The following is a 21,523-nucleotide window of genomic DNA, read 5'->3' as shown; positions in this document are numbered from 1 at the left end:
ACACTAAAATACCTTTAACATAATAAAACTAATAATAATAATGTTTTATCACACATTGCAAAGGAGCACCTGTTTGTTATAATGAACCATTGTATATACCTTGATTTTTTTTTTTTTGTGTGTTTTATTGTTTTAGGTGAAAGTTTACATAGCAAATCCGATTCCCATTTAACAATTTTTATACAACTTTTTCTATAACATTGGTTACATTTTTCACATGTGTCAACATTCTCATTATTTCCATTCTTTTTGTTGTTTCCATTAATCTAGCTTCCTTGCCCCTCCTTAGATCCTCATCTTTTAGAGTAAATGTTGACCATTTGGTCTCATATGGTTGATTAAGGGAGCACAGTATTCACAGGTGATAGTGTTTATAAGCCAATCTATTCTTTTGATGAAAGGTGACTTCACCTCCAAGTTCAAAGGGTATTTTAGGGCAACAATCTCAGGGGCTCCTCTAGTCACTATTGGTCCAGTAAGTCTGGCCTTTGTCAGAAATTTGACTTTTGTTTTATATTTTTCTCCCATTCTAACCTGGACCTGGTCAGGTTGGTCAGTAATGGTATCCAGGCACCATCTAGTTTCTTCTGGTCTCAGGCTAGAAGAGGCTGTGGTTCTTTCGGGTCATTAGTCCTATGGACTAGTTTTTTCTTTGAATCTTTGGTTTCCTTTACTCTCCTTTGCTCCTGATGGGAAGAGACCCATAGTTGTATCTTAGGTGGCTGCTCAAAACTTTTATGATCCCAGATGCTACTTACCAATCTAGGATGTAGAACATTATCTTTATGAACTATGTTATGCCAATTGACCTAGATGTCTTCCAAGACTATGGTCCTGAGCCTCCAAACCCAATTATTCAGTCCCACGAGTTCATTGGCTACGTCTAGGAAATATCCTGAACTGTGCCCCTATGTGCTCTATTATACATATGACTATATATGCAGCGCACATAACCATGTATATACAAATGCCTATAGGTACACCTGTACCTGCATACTCCTATACCTACATCTGCCTTCCTATACCCATATAAGCATTCATGTCTACCGATGTAACCACACATATATTTTAAAGGTTGTTATTATTGTTGTTAAAAAGACAGAAAGAAGAAAAAGACCAAAATGATGTCAGAAAACTCAGAAACTTGCCCTTGAATCTAGAGTAGCTAAAGCAAATGGAAGAAATGATGAAGTAAAAGAGCTGAACAGAACATTTCAAAGGGCCGCCCGAGAAGACAAAGTAAAGCATTATAGTGAAGTGTGCAAAGATCTAGAGTTAGAAACCTGAAAGGGAAGAACACACTTATCAGCATTTCTCAAGCTGAAAGAACTGAAGAGAAAATTCAAGCCTCGAGTTGCAATATTGAAGGATTCTATGGGTAAAATATTAAAGGACACAGGAAGCATCAAAAGAAGATGGAAGAAATACACAGAACCACTGAACCAAAAAGAATTGGTTAACATTCAACCATTTCAGGAGGTAGCATATCATCAAGAACTTATGGTACTGAAGGAAGAAGTCCAAGCTGCACTGAAGGCATTGGTGAAAAACAAGGCTCCGGGAATTGATGGACTACCAATTGAGATGTTTCAACAAATGGATGCAGCACTGGAAGAGCTCCTTCATCTGTGCCAAGAAATTTGGAAGACAAGCTACTTGGCCAATCAACAGAAAGAGATCCATATTTGTGCCCATTCCAAAGAAAGGTAATCCAACAGAATGTGAAAATTTGCAAACAATATCAGTAATATCACACACAAGCAAAATTTTGCTGAAGGTCATTCTAAAGCAGTTGCAGCATCAGGGAACATCAACCTCAACTGGCATAACAGTTTACAAAGAAGATGTTCTACACTCTACCTCGGTGAGCAGGGTCTGGGGTCTTAAAAGCTTGTGAGTGGCCATCCAAGATACTCCACTGGTCTCACCTTGTCTAGAGCAAGAGAGAATGAAGAAAACTAAAGACACAAGGGAATGATTAGTCCAAAGGACTAATGAACTACAACTACCACAGCCTCCACCAGACTGAGTCCAGTACAACTAGATGGTGCCCGGCTACCACCATCAACTGCTCTGACAGGGATCACAATAGAGGGTCCCAGACAGAGTTGGAGAAAAACGTGGAACAAAATTCTAACTCACAAAAAAAGACCAGACTTGCTGGCCTGACCGAGACTGGAGAAACCTCAGGAGTATGACCCCCGGACACCCTTTTAGCTCAGTAATGAAGTCACTTCTGAGATTCACCCTTCAGCCAAAGATTAGACAGGCCCATAAAACAAAACAAGACTAAAGGGGCACACCAGCTAGGGGCAAGGACTAGATGGCAGGAGGAGACGGGAAAGTCAGTAATAGGGAACCCAAAGTCGAGAAGGAAGAGTGTTGACATGTCATGAGGTTGGTAACCAATGTAACAAAACAATATGTGTACTAATTGTTTAATGAGAAGCTAGTTCTGTAAACCTTCATCTAAAGTACAATGATAAATAAACAAAAAACCCAAAAGCAGTTGTAGCAGTACATCGATAGGAACTGCCAGAAATTTAAGCCAGATTCAGAAGAGGATGTGAAATGAGGAATATCATTGCTGATTTCAAATGGATTCTGCCTGAAAGCAGAGAATACCAGAAGGATGTTTACCTGTGTTTTATTGACTATGCAAAGACATTCGACTCTATGGATCATAAAAAATTATGGATAACGTTGTGAAGAATGGGAATTCCAGAACACTTAATTGTGCTCATGAGGAACCTGTACATAGACCAAGAACCTGTACATAGACCATAGAACAGAACAAAGGGATACTGCATGGTTTAAAATCAGGAAAGGTGTGCATCAGGATTGTATTCTTTTACCATACTATATGCTGACCATACAATCTGAGAAGGAGGACTATATGAAGAAGAATGCAGCAGCAGGACTAGAGGGAGACTCATTAACAACCTGTGATATGCAGATGACACAACCTTGCTTGCTGAAAGTGAAGAGGACTCAAAGCTCTTATAGACGAAGATCAAAGACTACAGCCTACAGTATGGATTATACCTTAACATAAACAAAACAAAGATCCTCACAACTGGGCCAAAAAGCAATATCGAGATGGAGAAAAGATTCAAGTCGTCAAGGATTTCATTTTACATGGATTCACAATCAACACCCATCGAAGCAGGGGTCAAGAAATCAAACAATGCATTGCATTGGGCAAATCTGCTGCAAAAGACCTCTTTTAAAGTGTTAAAAAGCAAAGATGTCACTTTAAGGACTAAGGTGGGCCTAACCCAAGCCATGGTGTTCCCAATTGCCTCATATGCAAGTGAAAGCTGGACGATGAATAAAGAAGACTGAAGAAGAATCGATGCCTTTGAATTATGGTGTTGGCAAAGTATATTGAATATACCATGGACTACCAAAAGAACGAACGAATCTGTCTTGAAAGAAGTACAACCAGAACGCTCCCTAGAAGCAAGGATGGTGAGGTTATGTCTCACGCACTTTGGACATGTTATCTGGAGGGATCAGTCCCTGGAGAAGGACATCATGCTTGGTAAAGTAGAGGGTCAGTGAAAAAGAGAAAGACCCTCAACTGGATGGATTGACACAGTGGCTGCAACAATGGGCTCAAGCCTAAGAATTATGAGGATGGCGCATGACCAGGCAGTGTTTTCTTCTGTTGTTCATAGATAGGGTTGCTATGAGTCAGAACCAACTGGAGGCACCTAATAACAAAAACGATGTCCACAAAAAGACTTGGACATGCACAAGGTAATTACGAGCCCAAGAGACAGAAAGGGCCACATGAACCAGAGACTACATCATCCTGAGACCAGAAGAACTAGATGGTGCCCGGCTACAACCAATGACTGCCCTGACAGGGAACACAACAGAGAACCCCTGAGGGAGCAGGAGAACAGTGGGATGCAGACCCCAAATTCTCGTAAAAAGACCAGACTTAATGGTCTGACTGAGACTGAAAGGACCCCGGTGGTCATGGCCCCCAGACCTTCTGTTGCCCCAGGACAGGAACCATTCCCGAAGCCAACTCTTCAGACATGGATTGGACTGGACAATGGGTTGGAGAGGGATGCTGGTGAGGAGTGAGCTTCTTGGGTCAGGTGGACTCTTGAGACTGTGTTGGCATCTCCTGCCTGGAGGGGAGATGAGAAGGTAGAGGGGCTTAGAAGCTGGCAAAATGGACAGAAAAAGAGAGAGTAGAGGGAGGGAGCAGGCTGTCTTATTAAGGGGAGAGTAATTGGGAGGATGTAGCAAGGTGTATATAAGTTTTTATGTGAGAGACTGACTTGATTTGTAAATTTTCACTTAAAGTACAATAAAAATTATATTAAAAAAAAAAGATAGCAATTTTATTCATAATAGCCCCAAACTGGCAAACAGCCCTGTGCTGCAATGGGTTTTATATGGTTTTTTTATTACTAGGTTTGTAATTCTCCCCAAATGATTGGTCGGGCCACAACCTTGCAAGGGATTGGTTCACTATCAGCGCAAGCAACTTGCGGAGGATTGGTGGTTTACTATCCACATAAGCGGCTTGCAGGGATTGGTTGGTTTATGAAAGTCACACCCTGAAATTGACAAGGCGTGTTCCTATATTAGTGAATCTCACAAGGGTGTTTGGGGCTTCCTCTGTCCTTTAGGGTAGCTATGAGTCGGCATCGACTGGGCAGCAATGGGCTTGGTTTGGTTTTGATCCAGGAGAGCCAGGAGAGGAGCCAATCCTTTGGACACGGGACCTTGTGCTGAGAATGTCCTAGAAGAGCTGTAATACAGGTAAAGGGCTGTAGCACTAAGCTGGTGGAACTCACCGAGCTACTGATAATACTGAAGACAGAGAAAGGGCTGCAGTGATGCAAGCGACGGGAACAATGAGACGGGCAGAGGGTGATGGTGGGCGCAGTCGGCCCACAGAGAAGACAGCGTTGGTGGGCGAGTTGGCCCACGGAGCGGAACTGGGCACCTCTGGGCAGTAGGTTTCCAACAGAGCTGGGCACCTCTGGGCAGGAGGTCACCAGCAGAGCAGAGGCTTGGGCATACACCGTACAGGGGTTGTCTATAGAAGTTTTGCCTCGAGGGCTGTCACAATGCCGGCCTAATCTTGGCATTGACCCAGGGTTGTCCCAAAGCTACTGGTTGAGAGCTGGACCAGCAAGCACAGAGGGCCAGACCCACCCACAGAGAGAGACAGAGAGAAACGAACACAGTCTTGCCGCCCCCATCCTGACCTGGCAACATACCTGCTAAGAGAGAGAGAGACCTGCTGACACCTGGTCCATGCTGTACCCGCCTGGTGACACAGAAATGAACATGGGTAATTTGGGAAGCGTGAGTGGGTACCCTTTTAGACATAAGTGGGTTCTTCTACAATGGTAAGTGGGGTACTCTTGGGGGTGGAGGGGACCAGTTCACCTCAAATCTGTTTCTGTTGTTTATTGTGTGCTTTCTGAAAGTAATCTGTTCTTGTTTACTGTTTAAATAATAACAACTTTCAACTGCCAACACTCTAAGTGTCACCCTCCACTCTCTCCTGGCCCTTTGGTGTCTCAGCAGAAATGATCAATGATGCGTCTTTCTTCACCTCCCAGTGAGGATCTGTGTGCGTCAGCAGGTCATAGATGCCACACGTTCACGTGTCTGTCTTGTGTGTCTGTGTGTCCACATCTGTGTTTGTCTTTAGTGCGATTGCAACATTACACCAGTGCTTAAGTCTTTAACTGTGTGACCGTATTTAGTCCGGAGATCGTTTTGTGAACACTTCCTGGCCAGTGGATTGTGAAGACATGGCCCTGGGGAAGGTCCCAGATGCAGCAGATACAAATACTGGAGGTCATTTAAATTTGAATTTCAGATACACAATGGATATTATTTTGGAATATGCATGCCCCATGCACTGCCCTATTTTATCTGGCAGCTTTACCTGGGGTCACAGTTCGGTCTAAGACAGAGCTGGGCTGGGCTCCCCCTTTTGCTCTGTGCTTAAGCTCAAGACAGAGTTTCTCTAACACAGTCACCCTCACATATCCGCTTCAGTCAGCAATAGACACACTTGATAGGATCCCCATTCAGTGATGTCTGCCTGCTTTCCCAAGTCCTCATTCCGTGATTCTCATAGCCCCCAGACTCAGAGCCTCTCCAGGGGATGCTGCACTAGAGTCCTGGACCAGGGACCCTGTGACCTGTCACAATCAGAGTCTCATGTCTGGCAGATGCAGAGAAACTTCTCCCACTGGGCTGCTTCAACCAGGCGTCTGTAAGAATGGGGAGCAAGACAGAGATATTGGGGAAGTAAGTCCAGCTCTCCCTTTGTCTAGTAAGAGCCCAAACTCCAGAATTCCTTTTATACTGGGGTCAGTGGACTGAGACCAGAAAAGGAGGCCCCAGCCTGAGAACCCGGGAATGCCAGAACAGGGCTGGGCAGCCTGGAAAGGAGGGCTGTGGACTGATGTGGGTATGGGAAGGAGGAGGCGCCTCCAGGTACAGCCCTGCATGCTAGTGGCCACCCTGTCACTGTGCTGTACTTCTGGTTCTGATGCCTGTTAGGAAAACATTCTTCAGTGAGAGTGAGTGCCCAGGACTTCCTAGAAACAGCTCAGGAAGCACGGCAGATGAGTCATGATGCAGGAGCTGCACGTAGAGAAATAAGGATGGAGGCAGCTAAACTAGGACACTGCACAGTTGCCTCCTTTTGGGGAAGGTAGGAATAGACAGGAGCAGTGGAGAACCTGGAGACATGGTTGGATCTGGGCCCTGGGCCAACACTGGGTGCTGCGGGCCTGTTCCTGAGGGGTCTATGGGGTGATCATAGCTGGGAAACCGCCTCTGGCCCTGATTCATTTCCTTCTGCTCCCTGCTAACTAAACATCTCCCAGGACTCGTGGGGAGCTCATCCTGGCCTTTCCCGACCCCACTCAGGAGAATGTACTCAAGCAGTCTGTCCAGACTCAGGGCCTATGGAAGGGCTAGAGGAAAGAGCAGAGAGGGCTGATTTGCATAATGAGGCTCCCCTTCTTCCTGGGGTTACTGGGGCTACATGAGAAACTTAGGGGAGCAAGGCACCACCTATGGGTTCTCAAGATGCAGAGCTCTCCAGCATGGCCTGGACCCTCTCCTTACCTTCCTCACTCACTGCACAGGCGACTGGAGACTGGACCTATGGGCTGGGGACTGGGGAACACAGGACCCGCCTTCCTCCCTTTGTCCAATGACCTCAACAACTCTCAGCCCTCTCTGTCTCCCACCTCAGTGTCAGGGTCCTGGGCCCAATCTGTGCTGATTCAGCCAGCTGCAACATCTGCGACTGTGGGCCAGGCAGTCACCTGCTCGTCCACTGGAAGGAAGCACCACCAAAATTGGACAGTCACACGGGTCTAGGTACCAACAATTACCTGGCAGTGCTCCCAAAACAGTAATCTGTCAAAGCCATTCGGCCCTCAGGGATTCTGGCCCAATCCACCGGCTCTTAGATGGCTACTCTTTTGTCAATACCACAATGTCTTAATTACTATAGATTTATAGTAGTCTCATCCTCAAGTAATGCAGGACCTCCAAATTCGTTTTTACTATTGCAAGTCTTTGCATTTTCTTATAAAATTTTAAATGAACCTGTGAAAATAGCTAAAAAAAAAAAAAAAAAAAAAGCTGCTGGTATTTTCATGACATCTTAACAATGTTGAGATTTCTGATCCATGAACATGGTATGGAACTGTGCTAAGTTGGGTCTTCTTCTCTTTCTTTCAGGAATGTTCTGTAGTTTTTATTGTGGAGGTTTACCTATGCTTTGATAAATCAGGAAACCCTGGTGCTGTAATGGTTAAGAGCTACAGCTGCTAACCAAAAGGTCAGCAGTTCAAATCCAGCAGGCACTCCTTGGAAACTCTATGGGGCAGTCCTACTCTGTCCTGTCAGGTTGCTATGGTTGGAATCGACTCGATGGCAACGTTTTTTTCTTTTTTTTAACAAACAGAAATTTATTTTCTCACACTTTCGGAGGCTAGAAGTCTGAATTCAGAGCACTAGCTCAAGAGGAAGGTGTTCTCTGTCGGCTCTGGGGGAAGGTCATTGTTTCTTCAGCTTCTGCTTCCTGGCTCCTTGGCAATCTCCATGTATCTTGGCATTTATCTTACCCCATCTCTCTCTCTGTTTGCTTGCTTAATCTATTATATCTCAAAAGAGATTGACTCAAGATATACCTACACTAATCCTGCCTCATTAACGTAACAAAGACAACTCATTCCCAAATGGGATTATAACCACAGGTATCAAACATTTTTTCTTTTTTAAATAAATCAAACTAAAGGTGTATAATTTTGAATTTTATTGCAAATGGTATTTTGCTGGTTTCAATGTCCAATTGTCCTTTGCTAGAATATGGAAATACAATTGATTTTGTATTATTGACCTGGTAGCCTCTTATGGTGCTAAACTTACAAGATGGTTTTAATAGCTTTTTAGAGATTTGTTAGGATTTCAAACTTAAACAATCATGTCATCTAGAATAACCTTATTTCATTTAGAAGAAATTTTAGAATTCTTTTATTGTTGTTTGTTTTATAGTAAATTGAATGTTTTTATTTCATTTTCTGTTTTTGATAGCATCTTTACCCATTGCTGTCAAGTTGATTCCAACTCACAGCGACTTTACAATGGCATCTACTCAGAATAAAATTACAATTTGGCATTTTTTGGTACTAAAGTTGTGTGTTCTGATTTCCATCACTTCGGTAAAACCCAGTGCCATTGAGTCGATTCCAACTCATAGCAACCCTGTAGGACAGAGTAGAACTGCCCCATAGAGCTTCCAAGGAGCGCCTGGCAGATTCAAACTGCCGACCCTTTGGTTAGCAGCCGTAGCACTTAACCACTACACCACCAGGGTTTCCATCACTTCAGTAGAAGTGTGTTTTTACATCTTGGATATAGATGTGTCCATTTCCCTCCTCAGGCTTTCTTTAAGTTATTCAGCAGTTTTTCAATGCTATGCCTAGATGTTCTCTCCTTTATATTTATTCCTCCTTCAGTTTCATTTGTCTTATTCCCCAAGTCTAGACCTGACAGAGAGTAGGCTCAACCTGTCTTGTTCATCCCGGTGAGTCTCTACAAGGCTTCCTGCACCATGGTCCAGTCTTGTTAGGTGGGCAGGATCAGGTTTAGGCAAGTGGTTAAGGTTATGTGTCAACTTGGCTGGCCTGATTCTCAGTTGTTTGGCAGCTCTGATGTAGTTTGGCAGTCATATGATGTTGTCATTTGATATAATGTGATCACTTCCATGATGGGATCTGCTGTGAATAGCCAATCAATTGAAAGGAAGTTTCCATGGGCATGTGGCCTATATGGAATATAAGTGGACATTCAGGCAGGTCTCGTGGGCTTTTGCTCACTCTGGATCCTGCAGCTGGTTTCTGTTCATTTGACCTTCAGTTTCTTCGAACTTGAGCTAGCCGCTTACCAGCGGTCTTGGCTGTTGATCTTGGGATTTGTTACTCTTCAAAGCCTGTGAGCAGGAACCCTGCTCTCTGACTTGCACATCTTGTGTTTGCCAGCCACTGTAGCTCAGTGAATCAGGAGAAGCCTCTATCCTGACCCACAGACTTGGGAAGTTCCAGCCTCTACAAACATGTGAGCCATTTCCTTGATATAAATCTCTCTCTATATATATTTAGGTATGGATACAACACTGACACACACCTTTCCTGACTTTAAGCCACTCAGTATCCCCTTGTTCTGTCTGAACAGCTGCCTCTTGATCTATGTACAGGTTCCTCATGAGCACAATTAAGTGTTCTGGAATTCCCATTCTTTGCAATGTTATCCATAATTTGTTATGATCCACACAGTCAAATGCCTTTGCATAGTCAATAAAATACAGGTAAACATCCTTCTGCTATTCTCTGCTTTCAGCCAGGATCCATCCAACATCAGCAATGATATCCCTAGTTCGACATCCTCTTCTGAATCTAGCCTGAATTTCTGGCAGTTCTCTGTTGATATACTGCCACAGCCACTTTTGAATGATCTTCAGCAAAATTTTGCTTGCATGTGAAGTTAATGGTATTGTTTGATAATTTCCGCATTTGGTTGGATCACCTTTCTTGGGAACAGGCATAAGTATGGACCTCTTCCAGTTGGTTGGCCAATTAGCTGTCTTCCAAATTTTTGGCATAGATGAGTGAGCACTTCCAGCACTGCATCCATTTGTTGAAACATCTCAATCGATATTCCATCGGTTCCTGGAGCCTTGTTTTTCGCCAGTACCCTCAATGCAGCTTGGACTTCTTCCTTGAGTACCATAGGTTCCTGATCATATGCTACCTCTTGAAATGGTTGAACATCGACTAATTCTTTTTGGTATAATGACTCTGTGTATTCCTTCCACCTTCCATCTGAAAAGCTGGACTATATGTAGAAGAACAGGGCATCAGGATTGGTGGAAGACTCATTAACAACCTGCGTTATCCAGATGATACAACCTTGCTTGCTGAATGTGAAGAGGACCTGAAGCACTTACTGATGAAGACCACAGCCTTCAGTATGGATTACACCTCAACATAAAGAAAACAAAAATCCTCACAACTGGACCAATAAGCTACATCATGATAAACGGAGAAAAGATTGAAGTTGTTGAGGATTTCATTTTACTTGGATCCACAATCACCCATGGAAGCAGCAGTCAAGAAATCAAAAGGCGCATTGCATTGGGCAGATCTGCTGCAAAGGACCTCTTTAAGGTGTTGAAAAGCCAAGATGTTTCCTTGAAGACTAAGGTGCATCTGACCCAAGCCATGGTGTTTTCAATCGCATCATATGCATGTGAAAGCTGGACAGTGAATAAGGAAGACCAAAGAAGAATTGATGCCTTTGAATTGTGGTGTTGGTGAAGAATATTGAATATACCATGGACTGCTAGAAGAATGAACAAATCTGTCTTGGAAGAAGTATAACCAGAATGCTCCTTAGAGGCAAGGATGGCGAGACTGCATCTTACATACTTTGAACATGTTGTCAGGAGGGAACAGTCCCTGGAGAAGGATATCATGTTTGGTAAAGTACAGAGTGAGCGGAAAAGAGGAAGACCCTCAACGAGATGGATTGACACAGTGGCTGCAAAAATGGGCTCAGACAAAGCAATGATTGTAAGAATGGCGCAGGACCAGGCAGTGTTTCGTTCTGTGGTACGTAGGGTTGCTATGAGTCAGAACTGACTTGATGGCACCTAACAACAAACAACAGCATATATATATTTACTGGTTTTGCTTCTCTAGAGAACCTAACCTATGGTGTTTGGTACTGAGAGTGATGCTAGAGAAGCAAAATTGTAAGGATAAGTTTTCTAAATTGGTTCTCAAGTCTTATCAGTCTTAAAGATGCTGATGACTCTGCTTCCAGTAGAAAAGAGGGCACTGCTAATACATGGCATGAGATAGCAATACAAATATGCAAAATATCACCACCAATAGATCAGGTATTGGTGAAAGGTGAGGCTCTGGGTAATTGCATGTGTGATACCTTTCTACAAGTTTATCATAATGAGGAGTATAAGGAAGCTGGTTGGTTGGTCCTACTTTTGCTAGAGAAACTGGTGAAAGAAAGAGATGAGCTCATGGCTTCAGAGTCAAAGCTCGAGTGCTGCGTAAACAACTTCAAATTTTCCACTTGTGCATTGAAAGAAAGCCTTATTTCTTATGGTAACAAAGCTGATATTGCCGAAAACCAGACCCAGAGTCTCATCGCAAGACTGGCTGAATTACAATGCCAATTCAATTGCCAACCTTGAGAGGTGTCTGAAGTTAAAGTGAGGGCATTGATTGGAAAGAAATGGGATCCTGAAACTTGGGCTGGGGATATATGAGCAGACAATCAGGAAGCTGGAGACAACTGAACCCCTAAATTCTTTTTTTTTTTTAAGTAATTTTTATTGTGCTTGAAGTGAAAGTTTGAACCCCTAAATTTCTGTTGAATCACTCCTGCCAACAAAACCAGCCCTCCTGCTCCCATCTGAAGAGATTACTCCATGTTTGTCTGTGTCATGGATTGAATTATGTCCCCCCAAAAATGTGTTTATCAATTTGGCTGGGCCATGATTCCTGGTAATGTGTGATTTTCTTGTATGTTGTAAATCCTGCCTCTATGATGTTAATGAGGGAGGATGGGCAGCAGTTGTGTTAGTGAGGCAGGACTCAATCTACAAGATTGGATTGTGTTTTGAGGCAATCTCTTGAGATATAAAAGGCGAGCAGAGAGACAGGGGAACCTCATACCACCAAGAAAGCAGCACCAGAACTAGAGCGCAGAGAAGTTCCTAGTCTGGGGGAAGATTGAGGAAAAGGCCAACAGAGAGAGAAAGCTTTCCCCTGGAACTGATGCCTTGAATTTGGACTTTTAGCCTACTTTACTGTGAGGAAGTAAATTTCTTTTTGTTAAAGCCATCCACTTGTGGTATTTCTGGTATGGCAGCACTAGATGACTAAGACAGCCTGCTAAACCATTCTTTCCAGTAAAACCATTAGCCCTTTGACCCCCATCTAATGAGATTAATCCAGCTGTGTCTGAACAGCCTTTGTCTGAGCCATTGCCTGGAGCATTGCCTGAGGCAGATGCTTTACAAGACAATGTTGAATGTTCTCAAAACACTTCCCCACCACCAATTTTGGCTTCTAGACCTATAGCTAGACTTAAGTCCCAGCGAGCCCCAAAAGGCGAAGTACAAAAGGTGACCCAGGAGGAGGTACACTGCACTCCAAAAGAACTGCTTGACTTGTCTACTATGTACAAACAGAAACCTGGGGAATATGTGTGGGAATGGCTATTAAGGGTGTGGGATAATGGTGCAAGGAACATAAAGATGGATCAGTCTGCATTTATTGATATGGGCTCACTAAGCACAGATTCTTCATTCAGTGTTTCAGCTCGAGAGGTTGGGAAAGGATCTAACAGTTTATTTGGTTGACTCACTGAAGCATGGATTATGTGGTGGCCTACATTAAATCAATTTGAAGTACCAGCCCTGCCTTGGTATACTGTAGAAGAAGGTATCCAAAGGCTTAGGGAAATTGGCATGCTAGAGTGAATTTATCAGGTTAGACCCACAGACCCACACACGGAGTGCCCAGAGGACACAACTTTTACCATAATTGTGAGGAACAAATTTATGAAGGAAGCCCCAGCTTCCTTGAAGACTGCTGTGATTGCTATTTTATGTAAGTCAGATTTGCTGGTGGAAACTGCCCTAACTGAATTAAGACACTTAACTACAATGGGACTGATTGGACCCCATGGTAGTGGGGGCCAAGTGGAGGCACTCAATCAACCAAGACAAGATGAGCACGGTTACTGTAACGGACAGCAGAGTCAAAGCAGTAATCGGAATAGTCTGACTCATACGAACTTATGATATTGGCTACTTAGTCAAGGTGTCCCTAGGAGTGAAATAGATAGGAAATCTACTAAATATTTGCTTGATCTGTACAAGCAGAAGAATTCTAGTTCAAGTGAACAGCAGTCTACCTCGAGTCACCAGAATAGACAGTCATGGCCCCTTAATCAATTCCCAGACTTGAGTGAGTTTAAAGACCCACAATCCCTTGAGTGAAGGGGAGGCCAGGTCCCCTTGAGGAAGGACTCCAATACACTGCTAAAAACTTACACTGTTAATCTTTCTCCCAGCCTTCCCCAAAGGGATCTATGGCCTTCTGTGAGAGTGATGGTTCATTGAGGAGAAGGAAATAATCAGAGTTTTGGGAGATTGCTGGATACTGGCTCTGAACTGACACTAACTCCAGGAGACCCAAAACATCTTTGTGGCCCACCAGTCAGACTGGGGGCATATGGAGGTCAGGTTGTTAATGGAGCCTTAGCTCATGTCCATCTCACAGTGGATCCAGTGGGTCCCTGAACCCATTCTGTAGTGATTTCCCCAATTCCAGAATGCATAATTGGACATATATACTTAGCAACTGGCAGAACTCCCACACTGGAGCTCTGACAAATGGAGTAAGAGCTATTATGATAGGAAAAGCCAAGCAGAAGGCATTAGAACTTCCTCCTACATAGCAAAATAGTAAACCAAAAGCGATTCTGCACTCCTGGAGGAATTGCAGAGATTACTGCCACCATCAAGGACTTGAAGGATGCAGGGTGGTGATTCCCACCACATCCCTATTCAATTTGCCTATTTGGCCTGGGCAAAAAACAGATGGATCTTGGAGAATGACAGTGGATTATTGAAAATTTAATCAGGTGGTGACTTCAATTGCAGTTGCCATTCCAGATGTAGTTTCATTGCTTGAGCAAATTAATACATCTCTTGGTACTTGGCATGCAACTATTGTTCTGGCTAATGCCTTTTTCTCCATACCTGTTTCAAAGGACCACCAGAAGCAGTTCGCCTTTAGCTGACAAGTCCAGTAGTACACCTTCAGTTACCTACCTCAAGGCTATATCAACTTTTCAGCCCTATGTCATAATTTAGTCTGCAAAGACCTTGATTGCCTTTCCCTTCCACAAGATGTCACGCTGGTTTGTTGCATTGATGTGATTATGCTGATTGGACCTAGTAAAGAAGAAGTGTCAGTGACTCTGGACTTATTGGTAAAATATTTGCATGCTTGCATGCTAGGGGGTGTGAAATTAATCTCACAAAAATTCAGGTACATTCCACCTCAGTGAAATTTCTAGGGGTCTAGTGGTGTGGGGCATGTCAAGATATTCCTTCTTAAAAACCAGACCAAACCCAACCCACTGTTGTTGAGTCAATTCTGACTCATAGCAAATCTATAGGACAGAGTAGAACTGCCCCATAGGATTTCCAAGGAGTGGCTGGTGGATACAAACTGCTGACTTTTGGCGTGTTAGCAGCTGAGCTCTTAACCACTGTGCCACCAGGGCTCCTTCCTTCTAAAGTGAAGGATAAGTTATTGCATCTGGCTCGTCCCACAACTAAAAAGGTGGCACAAGACCCAGTGGGCCTCTTTGGATTTAGGAGGCAACATATTCCTCATTTGGGTGTGCTACTCTGGCTTATTTATCACGTGGCTCAAAAACCTGCTGGTTTTGACTGGAACCCAGATCAAGAGAAGGCTCTGCAGCAGGTTCAGGCTGCCATGCAAGCAGCTCTGCCCTTTGGGCCATATGATCCTGCTGATCCAATGGTGCTTGAAGTGTCAGTGGCAGATAAAGATGCTGTTTGCTGTCTTTGGCAGGTCCCTGTTGGTGAATCACAGCACAGGCCCTTAGGATTTTGGAGCGAAGCCCTACCATCTGCTGCAGATAACTGCTCTCCTTTTGATAAACAGTTTTTGAAAAGCTTTACCATGGGACACCAAGTCATCATGTGGCCTGAGCTGCCCATCATGAAGTGGGTGTTGTCTGACCCACAGAGTCATAAAGTTGGATGTGCACAACAGCACTCCATCATTAAATCATAGCGGTATATACAAGATAGGGCCTGAGCAGAACCTGAAGGCACAAGTTGCATGAGGAAGTAGCCCAAACGCCCACGGTCTGTACTGCTGTCACCTTACCTTCCACCTCGCAGTCTGCACCTATGGCTCCTGGGGATTCCTTATGATCAGTTGACTGACGAGGATACTCGTGCCTGGTTTATAGATGGTTCTGCGCAATATGCAGGAACCACTCAAAAGTGGACAGCGACAACACTACAGCCCCTTTCCAGGTCCTCCCTGAAGGACAGTGGTGAAGAGAAATCCTGTCAATGGGCAGAACTTTGAGCAGTGCACCTGATTGTTCATTTTGCTTGGAAGGAGAAATAGCCAGAAGTATTATTGTATACCGATTCATGGGCTGTGGCCAATGGTTTGGCTGGATAGTCAGGGACTTGGAAGGAACGTGATTGGAAAACCGGAGACAAGGATTTATGGGGAAGAGGTATGTGGTTAGACCTCTCTGAATGGGCCAAAGAAGTGAAGATATTTGTATCTCATGGGAATGCTTACCAAAGAATGACCTCAGAAGAGGAGGATTTTAACAATCAAGTGGATAGTATGATGTGTTCTATGGAAACCAGTCATCCCTTTCTGCAGCTACTCCCGTCATTGCCCAATGGGCTCATGAACAAAGTGGCCATGGTGGCAGGGATGGAGGTTATGCATGGGGTCAGCAACATGGATTTCCACTCACCAAAGCTGACTTGGCTACAGCCATGGTTGAGTGCCCAGTCTGCCAGCAGCAGAGACCAATACTGCATCCCCGGTATGGCACCATTCCTCGAGGTGATCAGCCAGCAACCTGGTGGCAAGTTGATTACACTGGACCACTTCTGTCATGGAAAGGATAGGGTTTTGTTCTTGCTGGACTAGACACTTGCTCTGGATACGGATTTGCCTTCCCTGTAGGCAATGCTTCTGCCAAAACTACCATCTGTAGCCTTACAGAATGCCTTATCCACTGTCATGGCATCCCACACAGCATTGCCTCAGATCAGAGAACTCACTTCACAGCAAATGAAGTGCAGCAATGGGCCTATGCTCATGAAATTCATGTTCCCCATCATCCTGAAGCAGCTGACTTAGTAGAATGATGGAATGGCCTCCTAAAGACACAATTACGGCACCAACTAGGTGGCAATACCTTGCAGGGTTGGGGCAGTGTTCTCCAGGAGGTTGTATATGCTCTAAACTGGCATCTATTACCCCTAGTGTCCCACTCCCAAGATTTTTGCTTCCTGTCTCTATGACCTTATGCTCTGTACCTCTAGAGATCTTAGTTCCAGAGGGAGGATTGCTCTCACCTGGAGACACATCACTTATTCCATTGAACCGAAAGCTAAGAATGCGACCTGGCCACTTTGGGCTCCTTATGCCTCTGGATTAACAGGCAAAGGAGGGAGTTACCCTACTGCCTGGTGTGATTGATTCTGATTACCAAGAGGAGATCAGATTGATATTATTACATAATGGAAGTAAAGAAGAGTATGTCTTGAATGCAGGCAATCCCTTAGGGTGTCTCTTGGTACTACTATTCCTTGTGATTAAAGCCAATGGAAAACTACAGCACCTCAGTTCCAACATGACTACTAATGGCCCATACCCTTCAGGAATGAAGGTTTGGGTCATCCTACCAGGCAAAGAACCACGACCAGCTGAGGTGTTTGCTGAGGGCAAAGGGAATACAGAATGGGTGGTGGAAGAAGGTAGTTCTAACTACCAGTTATGACCACGTGACCAGTTGCAGAAACGAGGACTGTAATTGTTGAGTATTTCTGCTTTGTATGTGTGCATCAAGTATTTTTGTTTTCTTCACTTAAAAAATATAAGATGTAAACAGGGCTAGTACATTTTTAGTTGTGTGTTCATTGTATCATGTTAGGTGCAAGTATGACTTTATAATTGTCTTTATTCAGAGATTATGTATGGTTTAAGGAGAAATGTACAGGTGCCAAGATGACAAGGGGTGGACTGTGATGGTTAAGGTATGTGTCAACTTGGCAGAGCCATAATTCTTAGTGGTTTGACAGTTATGATGTAGTTTGGCAGTCGTATAATGTGATCACTTCCATGATGAGACTTGATATAATGTTATCACCTCCATGACGGATCTGCTGTGAGTAGCCAATCAGTTGAAAGGGAGTTTCCTCAGCTGTGTGGCCTGCATCGAATATAAGTGGACATTCTGGCAAGGCTCATGGGCTTTTGCTCGCTCTGGATCCTGCAGCTGGCTCCTGTTTATGTGACCGCCACTTCTTGGGACTTGAGCTAGCAGCTTACCTTCGGTCTTCCCTGCCGATCTTGGGATTTGTCAATCTTTGCAGCCTATGAGCAAGAGCTCTGCTCTCTGACCTGCCAATTTTAGGTTCGCCAGCCCCTGTGGCTACATGAATTATGAGAAGCCTCTATCTTGACCTACGGCCTTGGAATGTTCCAGCCTCTACAACCACCTGAGCTATTTCCTTGATAGAAATCTCTCTATATTCATGTGCTTTACTCATTTTGCACCTCTAGAGAACCTAGCCTAAGGCAGCCTTGTTGGGTGCAAGACACTCCCTTCTCTTCCAAAATGAGTCCTTTTTTCCTTTGTTGGCTGGTGGGGCTCTTGGACAACTGAGGACATGGCTATCGAACACAAATTTTTGCTAGTAGGGTAGGTAGGACTCAAAGTTATTAATCTAAATGTATAAACTTAAATTTCTTATTATTTCTGTTACCATATATTGACTATATGGATTTTCTATTTTTATTTTATTTTTTCTGAGTTGATTGTCTTTGGAGAAATATGCCTTAAATTGTAGAGGTTTATCAAGTATGAGAAATTTACTTTGGGGACTCGTGAACATCTCAAGGACATTAAAAGATTCCTCCATAGTAGCTAACACTGAGAATAAACCCAGGGTGTGAATAAAAACCATGGAGATGTCATGCTACATGTATTCGTACGTGAGGTTATTTTGTTGGTGATGTTGCCCTCAAGGTGGCTCTCATATGCACAGAAGACTACTATAGACTCAAAATGAATTCTTTCTCAGGGCTCTGGAGTAACCACTAAGAAGACTGAAGGAGCTCCAGCTGAGCTGCAGGCCATGGGACTCAGAGGTCAGAGGGACTGTACCTGTCTGGGCCCTTCTAATCCCCATGTATCTTACCTTCTGCAGAGATGACAGGTCTGGAGACACCAGGAGTATTCCCTCTCTCTCTCTCTTTCTTTCTTCATGCCAACAGTGCATACATATGAAGTAATTTGAACACAATTTTAGGAAGCTTCATGGACACCTAAAACCTACCTAGTAATCCACTGTTCACAGACCAAGAATCTTTGAACTAAACGACCATTCATTCACTCAACAACTATTACTGATGACCTGCTGGAGCCTTTGGCCCTCCAACTCTAATATTCTATAAAGTGAGATGACACAGGAGGGTGTTTCAGATACAGCTTTGAATCTATTACAACGACTTCCACCAATGACAGTCAGTGAACACCAGAACATTCCAGAGTGCAGGGAGCCTGGGAGAATGCTTTTGAAGTCCTGGAATGTGAGCCCATGTGTAAGAGCCCAATATTCCTGTGGTTTTGAGCTACATAATCCTTAACTTATATGCATGATTTCAAGATGTTCAGTAATAGGATTTATGGTATAATGTGGCTGATGTGTTTATTATGCTGATTTAAATTTTAAAAAAGCAGTAAAGAAAATTTTAAGAGTTCTTTCTTCATAGAGGTTATTTCCAAAATAGTGGTGTTGAATGTAGAATGGATAAGTATTCAAGGACAATCCGTGGAGACCCTGTGATATGCACAAGACACCATGCAGAAGCCTGGTGTCTGCTGCATAATAGCAAAACCCATTTGCTGATAAAACTGTAGGTGCTGTTAGACATGACCCTGCACGTATAGGACTGGGACGTTAAAGAAAAAGAAATAAACTAATATAACTAGTAACTAAATACAAATTGCTATAGCTAGAACCATATCCCCATGAAAATAAATGAATATAAAGTGAAAATTTATAACTATAAAACTAAGTCACTCAAACATAAATTATCAAAAAACAAAGAACATGGATGATTGAAATAAGAATATTTAATAATTTTGAGGAGAAAATATTCATAAATGAATATAAATAAGAATAAAGTAATAAATCAACAGTAAATAACAATAAACACTGGGTCATATCCAGCTCTGCTCAGGCTCAGGTCTCCAGGTCCCGGCCTTCACTGGTCTCAAGCCCAGAATCTGCAACGCACACAGGGATGGGACTCACTGGGGAGGTACCAAGATGGATGGAGGAGGGATGCACTGGGGTGGGCTGTGGGACCCAGAATTAGGAGTTCTCGGACCCCTCATGTTCTGAAAGGATCAGATTGAACAAGTTGAGAGGGCAACCTTTAGGATGGTGTCCATTGCCTTTGAACTTTCCCTGTGGTATTCAATGCCTTCCATGCTTCCTGTTTCCCCATTTCCGAGAAAAGAGACAGAATAAACCAGTCACAGGGGTGGGATCTTCCGCTGGTACTGGGCTCTGCTTTGAAGTTGGTTTACCTTGAGGTGCTCCCCAGAGACATAGCCCACCCTACCCCAATTATCACCATGCTGTCTATATCAGGCACTGTGGTACAGGCTTGGTCAATCAATGGTACCCCAAACACTCCAGCCATCTAAGAGATCATTTTGCATCAGCCCATTTCACAGAGGAGAAAACCAAAGCACAGAGAGGTGAGGAGATGTGCCCCACTCATGCCAGGCTCTGAAGTCTCACTGAGCACCAAGGTAGCCCACCCCTGCCCACCGAGAACCAGGCACTCACTTGTGCCAGCTCTTGAAGATGGCCAAATCCCCTAGGTCTTCTTGCTGCACTGGTGGGTGATGCTAGACAGCTGTGTCTGGGGCTCTAGCTCACAGGACAGATTGTAGCTGCATGATAGAGAGAAAGCTGTGAGGCTGCCAGGAGCCTCACCTCACTGTCTCCCACCCAGTTTCTGCCCAGGAGCTAGAGTCCAGGAACCCCAGCTATCATCAGGGAACGAGGTCCGCCGCTGACTAAGAAACCAAGTCTGCAGGCTCTGCAGAGCAGCCACCAGGGAGAGCCTGCTCTGCGGTGCCCAATTCCTGCCTAGGCCTTACCTCTCAGTCTCATTGAGACACTCCAGGTCCTGGAACCAGGACCCAAATTGCTCCTGGGCCACTACGGTGTAGTGTTGGCAGGCCCACTGAAGGAGTTTTATCTTCGGCAGCACACTAAACTTCTGGGACCAGAGGGAAGCACAGGATGCTGACCGGGCCTGGGTGGGGGTGCTGAGTGGGGCAGGGTCCAGTCTCTGGGTCCTTCCTTCCATGGGGCCCCTCCTTCCCTCTACTTCCATCCAGAGCCCCTTCTGTTCTCAGAACTGGCTCAAAGGCTCCGCTAGGAAGCTGACCTGGGTTCCAATCCTTGTGTGGGACACGTCTCCCCTTTTCTGTGCATCAGACTTTCCCCATCAATCTAAAAGGAAGGGGGATGGAGCTTCTGAGGTAGAGCCTGGATTCATTTGTCTCCAGACACTTCTCATAAGCCATCAGGACATATGTCATTGCAAAGGAGACCCCATGATGAGAATCTTGAGTCCGATTGATGAGCAGTGTCTGCCGTATGGAAGGGGTAGGGGTCGGGGAGTCACAGACTGTATGCATATCTGCCTCCTTGTCAAGCCATTTGGACCCAAGGCTGGGCCATGAGGCCCACAGGATTCCCCTGCAGTCCTCATTCTTGGTGCAGGTGGGGCGCCCCACCCCCTGAGTGTGCAGTGCGGACAGAAGGAGCAGCAGGGCTGTCTGCTTGAGGACAGGCTGTGCTGGGCTGTGGAAGGGAGGATGATCCCCACCCTCCCCGCCCTGGTCCCTCCATTTAATCAACAGCCTGGAGGAACTAAGACCAAACATGAGGGGCCAGCTTGGAAGCCAGAGACCTGTTCATTCTGTCAGCTCATCAATCTGTCCTGGAACAGACCAGCCTCCACCACTACATCTAATCACCAGGGCAACCTGCTCCCCACACTGCTCCCCACCTGACAAAACAGATCCCTCTTCC

The 21,523-nt window shown here is 44.5% G+C and overlaps 1 protein-coding gene across 7 annotated transcripts in view; it reads right to left on the bottom strand.

Annotated features, from left to right (window-relative positions):
- Positions 1-19,515: 19,515 nt before the first annotated feature.
- Positions 19,516-21,523, bottom strand: part of IFT46 (intraflagellar transport 46) — a 39,002-nt gene continuing 36,994 nt past the window's right edge. For 2 of the 7 annotated variants that reach the window (XR_010318015.1, XR_010318010.1), the window contains exons 19-20: positions 20,874-20,938; positions 19,521-20,370 (exon numbers count right to left, since the gene is read on the bottom strand). The gene's annotated coding sequence lies outside the window, so the exon portion shown is untranslated. Of the gene's footprint in view, positions 20,371-20,580; positions 20,939-21,523 lie in introns of all 7 variants that reach the window. The other 5 variants (XR_010318011.1, XR_010318014.1, XR_010318012.1 and 2 more) reach the window with 4 other exon arrangements.

Source organism: Loxodonta africana, chromosome 15 (assembly GCF_030014295.1).
Source record: "Loxodonta africana isolate mLoxAfr1 chromosome 15, mLoxAfr1.hap2, whole genome shotgun sequence".
NCBI classification, from domain to species: domain Eukaryota; kingdom Metazoa; phylum Chordata; class Mammalia; order Proboscidea; family Elephantidae; genus Loxodonta; species Loxodonta africana.
Note: the sequence above shows the minus strand (reverse complement) of the source record. Positions and strands in the feature narration are given on the sequence as shown.